The 14,784-nt window shown below is 41.8% G+C and overlaps 1 protein-coding gene across 1 annotated transcript in view; it reads right to left on the bottom strand.

Annotated features, from left to right (window-relative positions):
* Myh7b (myosin heavy chain 7B) overlaps positions 1-14,310 on the bottom strand; it is a 39,552-nt gene extending 25,242 nt beyond the window's left edge. The window contains exon 1 of the mRNA XM_026383237.2: positions 14,293-14,310. The gene's annotated coding sequence lies outside the window, so the exon portion shown is untranslated. The remainder of the gene's footprint in view (positions 1-14,292) is intronic.
* Between the last annotated feature and the right edge of the window lie 474 nt (positions 14,311-14,784).

The following is a 14,784-nucleotide window of genomic DNA, read 5'->3' as shown; positions in this document are numbered from 1 at the left end:
TGCAGCCACATCAATGTTCATATAGCTCAATTCATAATAGCTAAATTGTGGAAGCAACCTAGATGTCCTTCAATAGATGAATAGATGAGAAAAATATTACTCAGCATTAAAAAAGAATAAAATTTATGGCATTTGCAGGTAAATGAATGGAGTTGGAGAGTATCATACTAGGTGAAGTAAGCCAATACCCAAAATCTTCTCTCTGATAAATGGATGCTCATCCATGGCGGGGGGCAGGACATGGGGAAAATGAAGGAACTTTGATTGAGCAAAGGGGAGGGAGGGGTTGTGAAGGTGCATGGGGGCAGGAAAGATGGTGGAATGAGATGGACATCATTACCCTAGGTACACGTATGACATGGTGCAACGCTACATCATGTATCACCAGAGAAAAGAAAAGTTGTGCTGCAATTGTACACAATGAACCAAGTGTTATATATACCTAATTTAATTAATTAGTTAAAAATATTCTTAGGGAGCTAACTTCCTTTACCCCAAACTCAACAGGTTTTGAGGTGGTGACACTCAGTCTATAGGCTTTAGAATATATGGGAGCACTTCCGTGCTTTGCTGTCCATCATCTCATTTTGGGCTTGAATCAGAGAATCAAAGGATACAAGACCCTTAGATACTGGAGACAGAACTAGAAAGTTCCAGAGCCAGGATTCCAACCAGATGTCAGACAGAGCTCATACAGAGAAATCTTCTATACTGACACTAACTTCGCAGATTAATTTCATCTATTTTCAGAATTCACATGTGTGGAATCTTACATTATATGCTCTTTTCTTCTTTCTCTCAACATTGTTTTTGTTAGGACATCATTTTGTTTTAACTGTCTTTGTAGAATTCAGCTGTTGCTTGCCTGCCTCCCACTGCTATAAAGGAACTCCATGAGGGCAGGGGTTTGGTCAATATCCCCAGCATCTTGCAGAGAGCCTTTATATAATAGAAAGTCAATAAATATCTACTGAATGAATGAGTAAATCAAACTTGATAGTTTTGAGTATGGTTTTAATTTATATATGGGGTCAGAGGTTGGGGGGCCAGGGCTGGACTTGAGCCATTTATAGAAAGCATAGCAGGTGGAGAAAGCTCTTCACTGTTCAAGGATGCTCAGAATGCTGGGCTTCTTGCCCAGGGACCAAGCAATAAAATTAGCCTAGAGAATTAGAACTTCTAATAAGCCTAACCTATGCCAAGTATAATGTGAGTCTGATTCTAGATTGCCTATGCTCAGTGTACAACCTGGCACGGAGAAACCAACCCAAAAAATGGTCTAGAATTGCCCTGTTGGGTTCATTTCCACTATCCAGAGCACATCTTCCTGCAGAGACAAGCTCATGATAAACATAACAGAGCAAACAGGAAACCCAATTCCCTGAGAGATGCAACAAAGACTACAATCTACAAGGAGTTAAGGTGCTGACTTCAAATACTTGAAGAGCTGTCCTGAAGCAAAGGGAGCCTAGGGAATTTGTGTGGCCTCAAAAGCAGAGCAGTGGGCAGGGACAGGAAGCAGAATTTGGATGCACACAAAGGATTTGCAAACTCTGAAGTGGTAAGTAACAGAAGAAGCTACCTTGGAAGAAAGTGAACCTGCCCACACCAAGGAGGACTCAGACTGGGGTTGCCCAGGGTTTCAGGCTTTGCACTGGGTGACCTCTGAAGTCTGTTCAAACTTCAGGATTCTAGGATTCCAGGATTTTAGAACCCAGCCTAAAATATGCTTGCCACCAGTCCCTCTCTGGGTCAGAGTTCTTCTTTGAGTAGAAATGTTGAGGGGACACCGTGAAAAGGCTACAACAGCCAGGAGGGACAGCAGACTCCAACTCAACAGACACCTGACAGCTTCTACTCGGCATCCAGGATTAGAACAAGAGACATTCATTGTCCAAGAAAGGAAAGATACTCAAGGAAGATGTCCGAATGGGGAAGGCTAAAGGACAAAAGCAAATCTGACACCCAGACTGGCAAGGGAAGGGCCATGACAAGGTTTCTTCCATCAGAGAGCTGACATTCTCCTGGGAGGCAAAAAATAAAACAAGCAAATATGTTTCTGAAGGTAATTAAAGATTGTGGCAGGTGCTATTATGGAAATAAACAGAGCAGTGCTCTGGAGTGTGAGGGGGGTGTGCTTTATTCAGGCGTTGGCCAGGGAGAGCCTCTCTGAAGAGGTGGCATCTGAGGTAAGACCAGAAGGATGAGAAGTAGCCAACCAGGTTGAGCCCAGAGAAGGATCATTCAAGCCAAAAGAATGGCGGATACAAAAACCTTGAGGTAGAAAACAGGATGGAATTTCTGAGGCACTGTCACAATGGTGGTGCAGCTGGGTGTGGTGAACAAGGGGAGAGTTTTATGAGGTGTGGGTAAAGAGGTAGATAGGTAGGCAAGATCGTTCAAGTCCTGAAGGAACCAGAAGAGACTCTGGGTTTTACTGCAAGTACCGTGGGAATCTGTTAGGAAAATAAGAGACCTGAAGTTCAATAATGGTGTCTCTGGGTGCCATGTAGCAGTTGAAGAGGCTGCTGTGGTTGTTCAGGTGGGAACAGATGGGCCTGGACAGGTAAAGGCACTGAAGTAGGGGAGACAGGACGGATAGCATGAGCCAAAAGTCCAAGGCAGAAGAGAATAAAGGTAGGCCTGAGCAGCCACACGGCTGACGCTGGTCCCCAGAGGCATAAAGGGAGGCGAGACTGGATGGAGCAGTAGGGACTAGACCATGAAGGGCTTCAAAAGCCACATTAGGATTTAGAGCTTTCCCCTGCAGGAGTTGGGGCACCATCAAAGGCGTTTTTATTTATTTCTTCATCAAAGAGCTCTGAGAAAGGGAATCAGACTATGTGGTCAGATTTATGTGTTCATCAGATCCCTGTGGCAGCTGGTGTGGAGGATGAACTGAAGGGGCGAGACCGGTGGCAGGAAGACTGACTCAGGGGAGGCTGCCATAATGGTCCACATGCAGGGTGGTGAGGCCCCAAGAGGGGTCCGCCACCCTGGCACCCTGGGGGTGGTTGGGCCCCTGCTTGTCCCAGGTCTGTCCCCCTCCTGAGGCCCTGGGCAGCTGCAAAGGGCTTGAGTGGGCCCCAGCTCTGATGCTTCAAGCAGAAAATAGGATGAGGGCAGCCAAAAGGCATCAGGGCTGTTTATCCGGAGGAGAGACGCCTCAGCATGGATTTATGGCTGAAAGGTTACTGGGGGGGAGAGGGTGGGGAACCAGCTGTCCCCCATCCCCACAAAGGACAAAGAAAGGAGGGGACAACGGCCTCTGCTGCAACAAGAGGAGGGAAGTTATACTTGTGAGGGGAAATATCCTGACAGCATCGGAGGACAAAAGGACCCTTTAGTAACTGCCCAAACTGTCATTGAACAGTCAGGGAAACTGAGGCAGAGGGAGAGCAGATCCTTGCCTAAGGTCACATAGTGCACTAAAGCTATGACTAGACCTTTGGTTTCTGAAGGCCACTAAAGGCCCCCTTGGAGCACTTACAAGGGTCCCTCAGACTTCAGGGTACCTCCTGAAGAGTTCTGGGATGTTGTCCTGGCCACAGAGAGACATGTACAAATGTAGCCATTCCACAGGGATGGGCACAAAGATCTGGACTGGACTGAGGTGCTCTGGACCCAGCACTGGTTCTGGTCTGGGTTTCTGGTTGCTGCTTCTGTGAGTTCAACCTTTGTCTTAGGTCCTCATAGCTCTGTTTCTGCCCTGGTCTCCAAACAGACTCCATTTTTGGCTTTGGCAGGAGTCCCTTGTATTTCTCAAGGGTCTTAGTCTTTCTAGACCTTTCTCTCTCTACCGATGAGACTCTATATTTCTCTGTTTTGGCTTCTGACTCTGTCTTGAGAGATGAACTCAGCTGGGCCAACCTCCCACCCACAGGGGCCCTCACTGGTAGAGTGCCCCAGTGTAGACAATGCTTGGGCTCAGAGCCCAGGCTGGGACAGGTGACAGCAGCTGTGGGTCTATCTATAGCTCTCTTGCCCTTCAATTGTTCCCAACTTCAAACAATGGTTGGGCCCTGGATTAGAGATGCACCCTCCACCAGCCCTACTGAAATGGATCCCAGGGAGCCGGGGATAAGGCTCACTAGGGTTACATGGCGATATGAACCCCCATATTTCCACCTAAATCCTGAGCTCTTGGCTCCAAGTCCTCTGAACTCAGAGGCTGTTGATTATAGAACTCATGGGTAAGGGAATAGGGTGTGTCCAAACACCAGACCTGTGCATGGTTATTGGGGTGCAAGGCATGTGGGTTTCCTTCTTCCTGCCTTGGCTGACACTCGTGGGCACTGGGGTGCCCATTCCATGAGAGCAAAGAGGGGGGTCTTTCTTATACTCTGCCAAATCCTAGCCTGAGCCTGGTACCTGATAAGTGTTCAATATATACTTCTTATGACTCAAGCTTCAGAGGCAGGCTAGAGCAGTGAAGATGAATACCTTATCTAAAGTCAGAGATCCTGGGTTTGAATCCCAGCTCTGCCAATTACCAGCCATGAAATCTTGTAAACTTGCTTAATCTCTTAACAATGAATATGCATAAGCAGTACCTACCTTCCAGGGATGTGATGAACTTTATATGTGTTAAAATACCTCAAGTGCTTAGAATAGTGCCTGGCACTAGTGGAGATTCAATAAATTACTGCTAGTTCCAAGATAAAGTATTAATAAAAATAAGTGAGGGGGTGGGTATGTAGAACAGTGATAAACTGCTTGCCTAGCATGTGTGAGGCCCTGGGTTTGGTCACCAGCATTGGCTGGGGTGGGGGTCAAGGAACATAAGAATGTATGGGACATGCCATCACCTGGGTAAAAAATAGAAGGAAAGAGAGATTTGTGCATGTGTATGTTCATCTATGGACAGATTGCCTCTGGAAGTCACTCAAGATGCTGGTAACAGGGCTGGAGATGTGGCTCAGCGGTAGCGCGCTCACCTGGCATGCGTGCGGCCCGGGTTCGATCCTCAGCACCACATACCAACAAAGATGTTGTGTCCGCCGAGAACTAAACAATAAATATTAAAAATTCTCTCTCTCTCTCTCTCTCCTCTCTCACTCTCTCTTTAAAAAAAAAAAAAAAAGATGCTGGTAACAGAGCAGGCCCAGTGGAAGTGCAATCCTGAAATCCCAGCTATGCAGGAGGCTGAGGCAAAAGGATAATGAGTTCAAGGGCAAGCTGGGCAACATAGCAAGACTTCATAAGTAAGAAAAGAGGGAAGAGAGGGAGAGAAGGGAAAGGAGGGAAAGGAGGGAGAAGGAGAGACATGAGGAGAGAAGGGGAGTTGGGAGTCAGGGGAGATAAGGGTAGGGAAGGAGGGAGAGGGAAAGAAAGAGAAAGAAAAAGATGGTGGCAATAGTAATTGATGGAGGGACAGCCAAGAAAGGGAGGGACATTGATCCCCAAACATTTTTATTTTTCAGTACTCGGTATTGAGCCCAAGGGGCACTCTACCACTGAGGTACATGCCAAGCTATTTTTATTTTTTGAGACAAGGCCTTAACTAAGTTGCTGAAGCAGTCCTTGAACTTGAGATCCTCCTGCCTCAGCCTCCCCAGTTTTTTCCCTTTATATTACCTTTTCATCATATGTATGTATAACTTATTTTTTAAAATGTGTGCTACTTGAATAAAGGTCACTTTCAGTATGATCCTTGATTTTAAAAAACAAAAGCCCCTACTCTGTACTAGTGGGACAGGACTTGAGTGAGGGCTGGCCCCAGGTGCAAGTTCACTGCCTTCAAGCCTAGGTGGGGCAGCCCAAGTCTGAACCCTAGAGTACCCTCTTCCCTTCAGCCCAATGGTGGACAAGTATGACCATTCAAAACTATCCCAGAACAAATGGTATGGCAAAAGAGAGGCTTCCCAGCTTCCAGGCCAAGAAGTAGGAGGAGAGAGGGGAATGCAGGTTCCTATCCTCTTCCCTGGCCCCAGACTCCAATCTTCAGCCCAAGCTATTCTTAGAGTCCAGATAATGCCAGCAGTTGCTGCTGCTCATATTTCCAGAACCACCCATTCCTGAGAGGCCCAATCCCACCCCCACCTCCTTTGTGTGCTGGGCTCCCTGACTGATATGGGTGTCCTGCTGGCTGTCTCCTCTACAGTGCATGGGCTGCACACAATCAGGCCACCTTGAGTAGGTAAGCACCTGGGTGAAAGGTCCCTCCAACACTCCCCTTGCCAGGCAGCTAGGAGAGTCAAGAAGGGCTACAGACATCTTAGGAAAGAAGATGTATTCCCAAGGGTGGCCATTCAGATAGTTTGGCCCAAACCCAAGATCTAAGCTATACTATGTATATGAATGAAAGGGATGAGCCAGGGGACCTGGGACAAGGGGAGGGCAGAAAAAGTAGCAGGGAAGGGCTACCCGAAGGTCACTGCTGGAGGAAGACAACAACAGGAGGTCTAGGAAAGAGGTGGTAGAAGAGGTCTGATTGTCGAACTCACTAGGTGACCTTAAGTAGAGTGCTTTTCCTCTTGGAGCTTCAACTTCCCTCATAAATTGGGCATAAACTTATCTCACTGAGGTACTAAATATATTTAATGAAATAATGTATGTAAGGAGCTGAGACTGTGCCTGATCTACAACAGACACCATGATGACAGTATCATTAGATCCTTAAGAGCAGGCAATGTTTCTTTTTTAGCTTTGCAACTGCAGGGACTTCTCAAATCTTTGCTCTGCCATTTGCAAGCTAAGTGGCCCTGAATAAATTGCATTACCTCTCAGAGCCTTGGGTTCCTTCTCTGCAAAATGAATATACAAAGAGTATCTGTCTTGGAGTATTGAGAGAGATAACTGAAACAGTGCTTAGCCCATGGTAAGAGGTCAACGGTGTGAACAGGTGAGGCTGTGGCCATGTGTACCCTGGGGTCTATGTGGGGAAACCCTGTGTCTGTCACTCTGCAGGTGGAATTTGAGACTGTGCCTGGGGCAGCCAACATTCTGTAAGAGAGGTCCTAGTGGCCCCAACCCAAGGGAAGGAAGTCCCAGGACCTTGTAAAATCACTGTGATGCTACCCCTCAAATCCTGTGCCAAAGCCCAGGCCCTGCCTGGGGTCCTCAAGACCAGGATGGACTTGCCTCAGCTTCCTATTTAGTTCAATCCAACAAATACTCCCTGATGTCCCCCACCCTGGAGCTGAGCTTGCTCCTAAGGTTTAGTAACCTCAGACTGGCATGAAAACACAGAGGGTTAATAATAAATGACAGGGCTGGGAATGTAGTTCAGTCACAGAGAATGTGCCTGGCATGAGCAAGGCCCTCAGTTTATCTCTGATACCATCACAAAACTAACAAATAAAATAACATGGGGCTGGGGTTGTGGCTCAGTGGTAGAGTGCTCGCCTAGCACATGCGAGGCCCTGGTTTGATCCTCAGCACCATTAAAAATAAATAAATAAATAAAAGGTACTGTGTATAACTAAAAGAAATAAATATTTTTTAAAAAATGCTGCTCCCCGGAAACAGCATTTAACCTCACCTGGTAGAATAAAGAATGGGGGAAGGACTTTTCTCTTCAGTAAAATATCAACTAGAAATGGAGTGTAAGGGTGAGGTGGGTTATGGCTCTGCTCTAACAGTCTTGGTCAATCAGCTTGGGAGCTGAGGGAACAGAGACACTCATAAGATTAAGCTGGGAACCTATCTGATAGATCTAATGGTATCCCAGCTCCACCCTGAGTATACCAAGTAACTTGTTTCCTCCCCAGTCTCATGGCATATGGTTCATCTCTCTATGAAGCTAAAAACTCAAGGACAAGAGTCATCCTCAAGCACAGTCTTGAGTTTTTATGTATTAAAAATTTTATTATTAAAATTAACTCTATTGTTCTCTCTAATGCTTCAAACCTTAAATTTTCTTTTTTTTTCTTTTTTGGTTGCAGTGTTAGGGATTGTACCAAGGGCCTTGTGCATGCTAGGTAAGCACTCTACCACTGAGTTATACCCACAGCACAAATTTTATTTCTTAATTGAAAATTTCTATTGAAATATTCACGTGCAGTTTTAAGAATATAGAAAAATAGGTGCTGGGGTTATGGTTCAACGGTAGAGCACTCGCCTACCATGTGCGAGGCTCTGGGTTTGATCCTCAGCACCACATAAAAATAAATAAATAAAATAAAGGTATTGGGTCCAACTACAACTAAAAAAATGTAAAAAAAATATAGAAAATACCAACATTGATAACAATCAATTGATACTGATATAATTTATCAATCTTATTCAGATGTACCCAGTTTTACATATACTAATATGTGTGTGTGTGTGTGTGTGTGTGTGTGTGTGTGTATGCACACATGCATTAAGTTCTTTAGTTTTATCACCTGTGTAGGTTTGTGGATCCACTATCACCAAGATGTTGGATGTTATTCTTTTATAATTGTACCAACCTCCCTACCATCCTCAACCCTTGGCAAACACCAATACATCCTTCATTTCTAAAATTATCCAATAATGGGATATAAATGAAATTATACAGCATGTAATCTTTTGAGACTATTTTTTTCCACTAAGCATAATTCCCTGGAGATTAATCCAATTTGTTGCTTATATCAAGTTTGTGCCTTTTTATTGCTGTGTAGCAATCTGTGGTATGGATACAGTGCAGTTTGTTTAACTATTCAAGTGTTGAAGGGTATTTGGATAGCCCTCAGTTTGACGTACTATGGTGTTCTGGGCCACTGAGGCCATCCCCACCCAAACATACCTGGAGAAGCAGGTGGGACACAGCTTCCAAGTTCTTGTTTCAGCTTTCTAAGGACAGGTGCCCAAAATGGTCTTCACCTGCCTCCCCTTGCCCATACCAGATAATGGAATTCAGCCACTCCCAAGTATGCCAACACCCAATCCTTAGGGACAAGTAAGAAGAGAATATCATTGAGTCCCCAGACCTGATTTAGACTTGAAGACTATAGACTTGTATGTTGGCCCCAGCTAAGAGGCCCAGCATGACCTACCCCAGACTCATCTTGGGTAGCTCCTCCTTCTCACTCATTCTACTCCAGTTAGAAGCTTATAAACTACTAATAAGCTCCTCTCTGTCTCAGGGACTTCGCATCTTCTACTCCCTCCTCATGGAATCTTCTTTCCCTAAACTAGGACAAGGCTGCCTCCATCTTTCCCTTCAAGTGTCAGATCAGTTGTCACTTCCTCAAAGGGATCTTCATGATGATATTAACTAAATTAGGTCCTTTCTCTTTATGTTTTCTTATCCCGCTCTATACGACATACCCTGATTTTTAAATTTATTACATTTATTACTTGGATTCTTTATTTATCATGTGTCTCCACTACAAGATTAGGTATTTCTTAAGAATTAGGAGCAGGCAAACACGTAACAATTATGCCACAAGACATTCAACTAGCATGCCACATACATGGAGAATGTTCTTAAGAATTCACTGTGATGGGAAACATTACATTCTCAAAAATATTTTTTTTCTCTTCTTCATGTTATTGGTAATTCTGAATGTTAGATATTTTTTTCCATGGGGTCAAAAGGTACCTAATTATATGATTGTGAGTGGAAAAATATGGGACAGAATTCAGGTACTGGCTGTTTTTCCATTTTCATTTGTGTGTGCATTTTTAATATAAATGCAGGGATGTAAAGCATTAATGCAAGTCAAAATGTTTCAGTGAACAAGTTTCAGCAATTCAATTTTACAATTATAAATAAAACTGTTAAATTTTTCTGGGCAATGCAAGCATTTGGATTTTTTTAAGCAAGGAAATTTCTCATTGACAGCAATTAAATGGTATTTGTAGCATTTTTATCAAATAGTAGATTCCATCCACTCACTATACTTTTCTGAGTTGTCCTACATGCAAGTACATGTTTTTAATGTTGTCTGTCTTCTGTGCTGTTCTTATAAGTCTGCTATTAAAATACATTAAACTATAAAACAAAAAACAAGAATTAGGAGCAGCAGATGGCACTGTGATACCCCAGCAACCAGAATGGGCCTGGGTACAGAGGAACAGCCACGAGTGGCTGCTGAATGGGCCATGTCTGCTGAGGTGGGACAACTGCTTTTAAGAATCATCTTCTCCATGGGCCTCTCACTCTGTTCCTGGCTGTTTCCTCCATGCAAGACCCAGAAAATATTGTGACCCCTTTTTCTCTTCCACCCCAGCCTGGGCAAGGCTCTCCCTTCTTTGTCTCCTGGGCTCATCTGAAACCAAGCTAACAATACAGCATGATGATTAAGAACACTAGAGTCTGACTATCTGTGTGTAAATCCTCCGTGGCTGTTCCTTTGAGACAGCACCTGTCCCATTTGGAATTAAATGAGGTTAATACACATTTTATTAAAAAACAAGCACAATAGCTAGCACATAGCACATAATAAGTATTTAGTAGATGATCATTACTTTTCTTTTTCTTACTATCATCATCTCCAAATTCAGAATAATCCAGAAAAGTGCATGACCCACTAACACCGAGATCATGAGAAGGAAAAGGGTCATTTCTAAGACTGTGGGCCACCATTCTCATCTTAAGGCAATTCCCTTCTGGCCTTGCTGTTTGTGCAGCCCCTTCCCCTCTTGGTGAAAGTTCAGAGAGATGGAAGAGCAGGACTTTAACCTCTCCTTCACTAGTTTCAAGATGATAATTGTCCTCTCCCACATGCAGAGTTATCAACCTGCCCCAACATTCCCTAGCTCCATGGTCTCCCTACAAATCGTCAACACAATCTGAGCCCAGAGCCCTGCCATCATCCAACAGGCAGAGTTATTTCCTCACCAAAGAGCCGTGCACACTCTGCTTTTTAGCATCCGTGTACCCAGCCATGCAAATATTTAATGAAAAATAAGTTTTGCTATTAATATGTGAAATCACAATGAAATCATTTCACAATCACTAGACTGGCAAAAAGGATTAAACTTCTGAAAATTCTATATCTTGATGAAGACACAGAACAAGGGCAATTTGAACACATTGCTTGCAGGAATGCAAATTGGTAAAAAAAAAATTGGGGGAGAGAAATTTTATATTATCTAGCAAATTGCTCATGACCTTAATATTTAAAGAGGTACTCACTAGACTGTGTCATGTGCAATGGAAAAAAATACTAAAGAAAACCCAATGGACCATTCATAGGAGAACAGAGAGACAAACAAGGTGCTTTTATGCAATGAGATCTATAGAGCTGTGAAAATGCATGAACCGGAATTACCCTTATAACATGAATGACTCTCGACATAGCACTAAATGAGAAAAGCAAGCTGCACAAACATACAGGTGATATGTTATCACCTAAAGTCCAAACACCTAAGAATCAATCAATGGGATAGATTCAAACTAAGAAGTTTCTTCTCAGCAAAGGAAACAATCACTAACGTGAAGAGAGAGCCTACAGAATGGGAAAAAGTCTTTACCACACACACCTCAGATAGAGCACCAATCTTCAGGATATATAAAGAAACACACACACACACACACCAAAAAAAAAAAAAACAACAACAACAAATAACCCAATCAATAAATGGGTTAAGAAACTGAACAGACACTTCACAGCAGAAGAAATACAATTGATCAACAAACATATGGAAAAATGTTCATCATCTCTAGCAATTAGAGAAATGCAAATCAAACCTACTCTAAGATTTCATCTCACTCCAGTCAGAATGGCAATTATTAAGAATACAAGCAATAATAAGGGTTGGCGAGGATGTGGGGGGAAAGGCACACTCATACATTGCTGGTGGGGCTGAAAATTGGTGCAACCACTCCGCAAAGCAGTATGAAGATTCCTCAGAAAACTTGGAATGGAATCACCATTTGACCCAGCTATTCCACTCCTCAGTTTATACCCAAAGGACTTACTACAGTGACACAGCCACATCAATGCTTATAGCAGCTCGATTCCCAATAGCTAAACTATGAAACCAACCTAGATGCCCTTCAACAGATAAAAGGATAAAGAAAATGTGGTACATATACACAATGGAATATTACTCAGCCTTAAAGAAAAATGAAATTATGGCATTTTCAGGTAAATGGATGGAACTAGAGAACATAATGCTAAGTGAAATAAGGCAATCCCCAAAAACTAAAGGCCAAATGTTTTCTCTGATAAGTGGATGCTGATCCATAGTTGGGGGGGATTAAAGAAGAATGAAAGAATTTTGGATTGTACAGAGGGCAGTGTGGGGAGGTGTGTGAGGACAGGAAGAACAGTAGAATGAGACAGACATTATTACCCTATATACACTTATAATTACACTACTGGTGTGATTCCGCACCATGTATTGCCAGAGGAGTGAGAAGTTGTGCTCCATTTGCATACAATGTGTCAAAATCCATTCTACTGTCATGTATAGTTAGAACAAATTAAACAAAAATAGAAGGGAGACCAGGAGAATAGAAGAAAGGGATCAGGAGGAGGGAGAGGAGGGAAAGAGGAGGTACTGGGGAATGAAATTGATCAAATTACACTGTTTTATTGTGTGCACATATGAATATATAACAAATCCCACGATTATGTATAATTATAATGCACCAATAAAAGGGGAAAAATTAAATTTAATTATATTTTTAAAAAATTGAGCCAGACCTAGTTTTTCAATCTATTTGCTCACTTTTATTTTGAACAAAGTCATTTAACAATTGGACAAAGGGATATTTGGAAAAACAGTGTCATCATAAAGTTTCATTTACGTTTATAAAAAACAAAGTCCAAACAACTTGAAAAGCAGTATCATATATGATTTTGAAACATAACCTAGTAAAGGAATAAAAAAAAGCACAAGACCTAACTCATGTCATATAAAAAATTAACTTGAAATAAGTAAGACTTACATATGAATTAAAACTATAAAAATCCTAGAAGAAAACCTAGGCTTTTTTTTGTTCTTGGATTAGGTAATAGTTTCTTAGATATGACATGCAAAGCACAACCAACCAAAGAAAAAACTAGATAAACTGGATTTCATAAAAATTTAAAAACATTTGTGCTTCAAAAGACACAATTGGAAAGACAACTATAGAATGGGAAAGAATATATGCAAATCATATATCTAATAAAAGTCTAGTATCTAAAATATATAAAGAGCTCTTAAAATTTTTAAATGGATGAGAGATTTTAAATAGACATTTCTCTCGGGAAGATACACAAATGGTCAATAAGCACATGAAAAGATGCTCAACATCATTAATCATTAGAAAAATGCAAATCAAAACCACAATCAAGGCTGTGGTCATAGCTCAGTGGTAGAGTGCTTGCCTAGCCTGTGTGAGGGCCTGGGTTCGATTCTCAGCACCACACACAAATAAATAATTAAAATAAAGGTCCATCAACAATTAAAAATATATTTAAAAAAACACAATAGGGACTGGGGATATAGCTCAGTTGATAGAGTGCTTGACTCGAATGCACAAGGACCTGGGTTCAATTCCCAGCACCACAAAAAAAACGAAAAAACAAACACACAATAAGATGCCACTTCACACCAACTAGGATAACCATAATTAGACAGACAAATACTGGTAAAGACGTAAAAACAGAAACCCTGACACATGCAGCCACTTTGGAAAACAGTTAGAAATTCCTCAAAAAAGTTAAACATGTAATCCAGAAGTTCCACTTCTAGATATCTACTCAAGAGAATTGAAAACACTCACAAAAAAACCTGTACATGAGCACAGAGCAGCATTATTCGTAATAGCAAAAAGTAGAAATAGGTCTGGGGTTGTGGCTCAGTGGTAGAGTGCTTGCCTCTCATGTGTGAGGCACTGGATTTGATTCTCAGCCCCGCATATAAATAAATAATTAAAATAAAGGTCCATCATCAACTAAAAAAATTTTAAAAAGGAAAGTGGAAACAACCCAAATGTCTATCATTTGAATGAATGGCTGAATCCTCAAACAGGCTAAATGAAAGAAACAACTCACAAAAGGCCACAAATTATATGACTGCATTTATATGAAATATTCAGAATAGGTAAATTCATAGAGACAGAAATTAAATTACCTATTTGCAGAGCTGGGTGAGGGAAGAATGGGGAATGACTGCTAATGGATATGGGGCTTCTTTTACAGAGTAATGAAAATGTACTGGAATTAGTGGTGATGGTTGCACAAGCTTATAAATATAATAAAAACCACTGAATTTATGGTATGAATTATATCTCAATAAAAAGTTGCAAAGGTCTGGGCACATATCCCAGGGGTGAAATGGGTATTTAGCACTCACAAGGCCACAAGTTTGATCTCAAGCATCACTTTAACAAAAGAAACAAAGTTGCATGGGGATAATAAACACTCAATTCAGGAGAGTCATTACCTGGGGGCACAGGGAGAGGTCATTCATGGTGGGGCACACATGGGTCTTCAGTTACACAGTAGTTCTCCTCTTATCCAGGGTTTCACTTTCCATTGTTTTAGTTACTTGTGGTCAACAGTGGTCTGAAAATATTGAACAGAAAAATTTTTAAATAACAATTCATAAGGTTTAAATAACTTTTATTACAATACATTGTTAGAATTTCTTCATTATTACTTACCATTGTTAATCTCTTACTGTGCTTAACTTATAAATTAAACTTTACCATAAATGGTTATATGTACATATAAGAAAAATACAGTTTAAAGAGTTTGGTACTATTTGTGGTTTCAGGCATCTGCTGGGGGCCTTGGAATACATTCTCCCCAGATAAGAGGGGATTGCTATATTAGCAATGTTTTATTTCATAATCTGTATAGTAGGTATGTGGGTGTTCATTACATTAATATTTATATCTTTTGCAATGTTATCATAATTACCAAAAGTTAAAAA

The sequence above is a fragment of the Urocitellus parryii genome, chromosome 6 (assembly GCF_045843805.1).
Source record: "Urocitellus parryii isolate mUroPar1 chromosome 6, mUroPar1.hap1, whole genome shotgun sequence".
In the NCBI taxonomy this organism is placed as follows: Eukaryota; Metazoa; Chordata; class Mammalia; order Rodentia; family Sciuridae; genus Urocitellus; species Urocitellus parryii.
The sequence above is the reverse complement of the archived record's forward strand: the minus strand, read 5'-3'. Positions and strand labels throughout refer to the sequence as shown.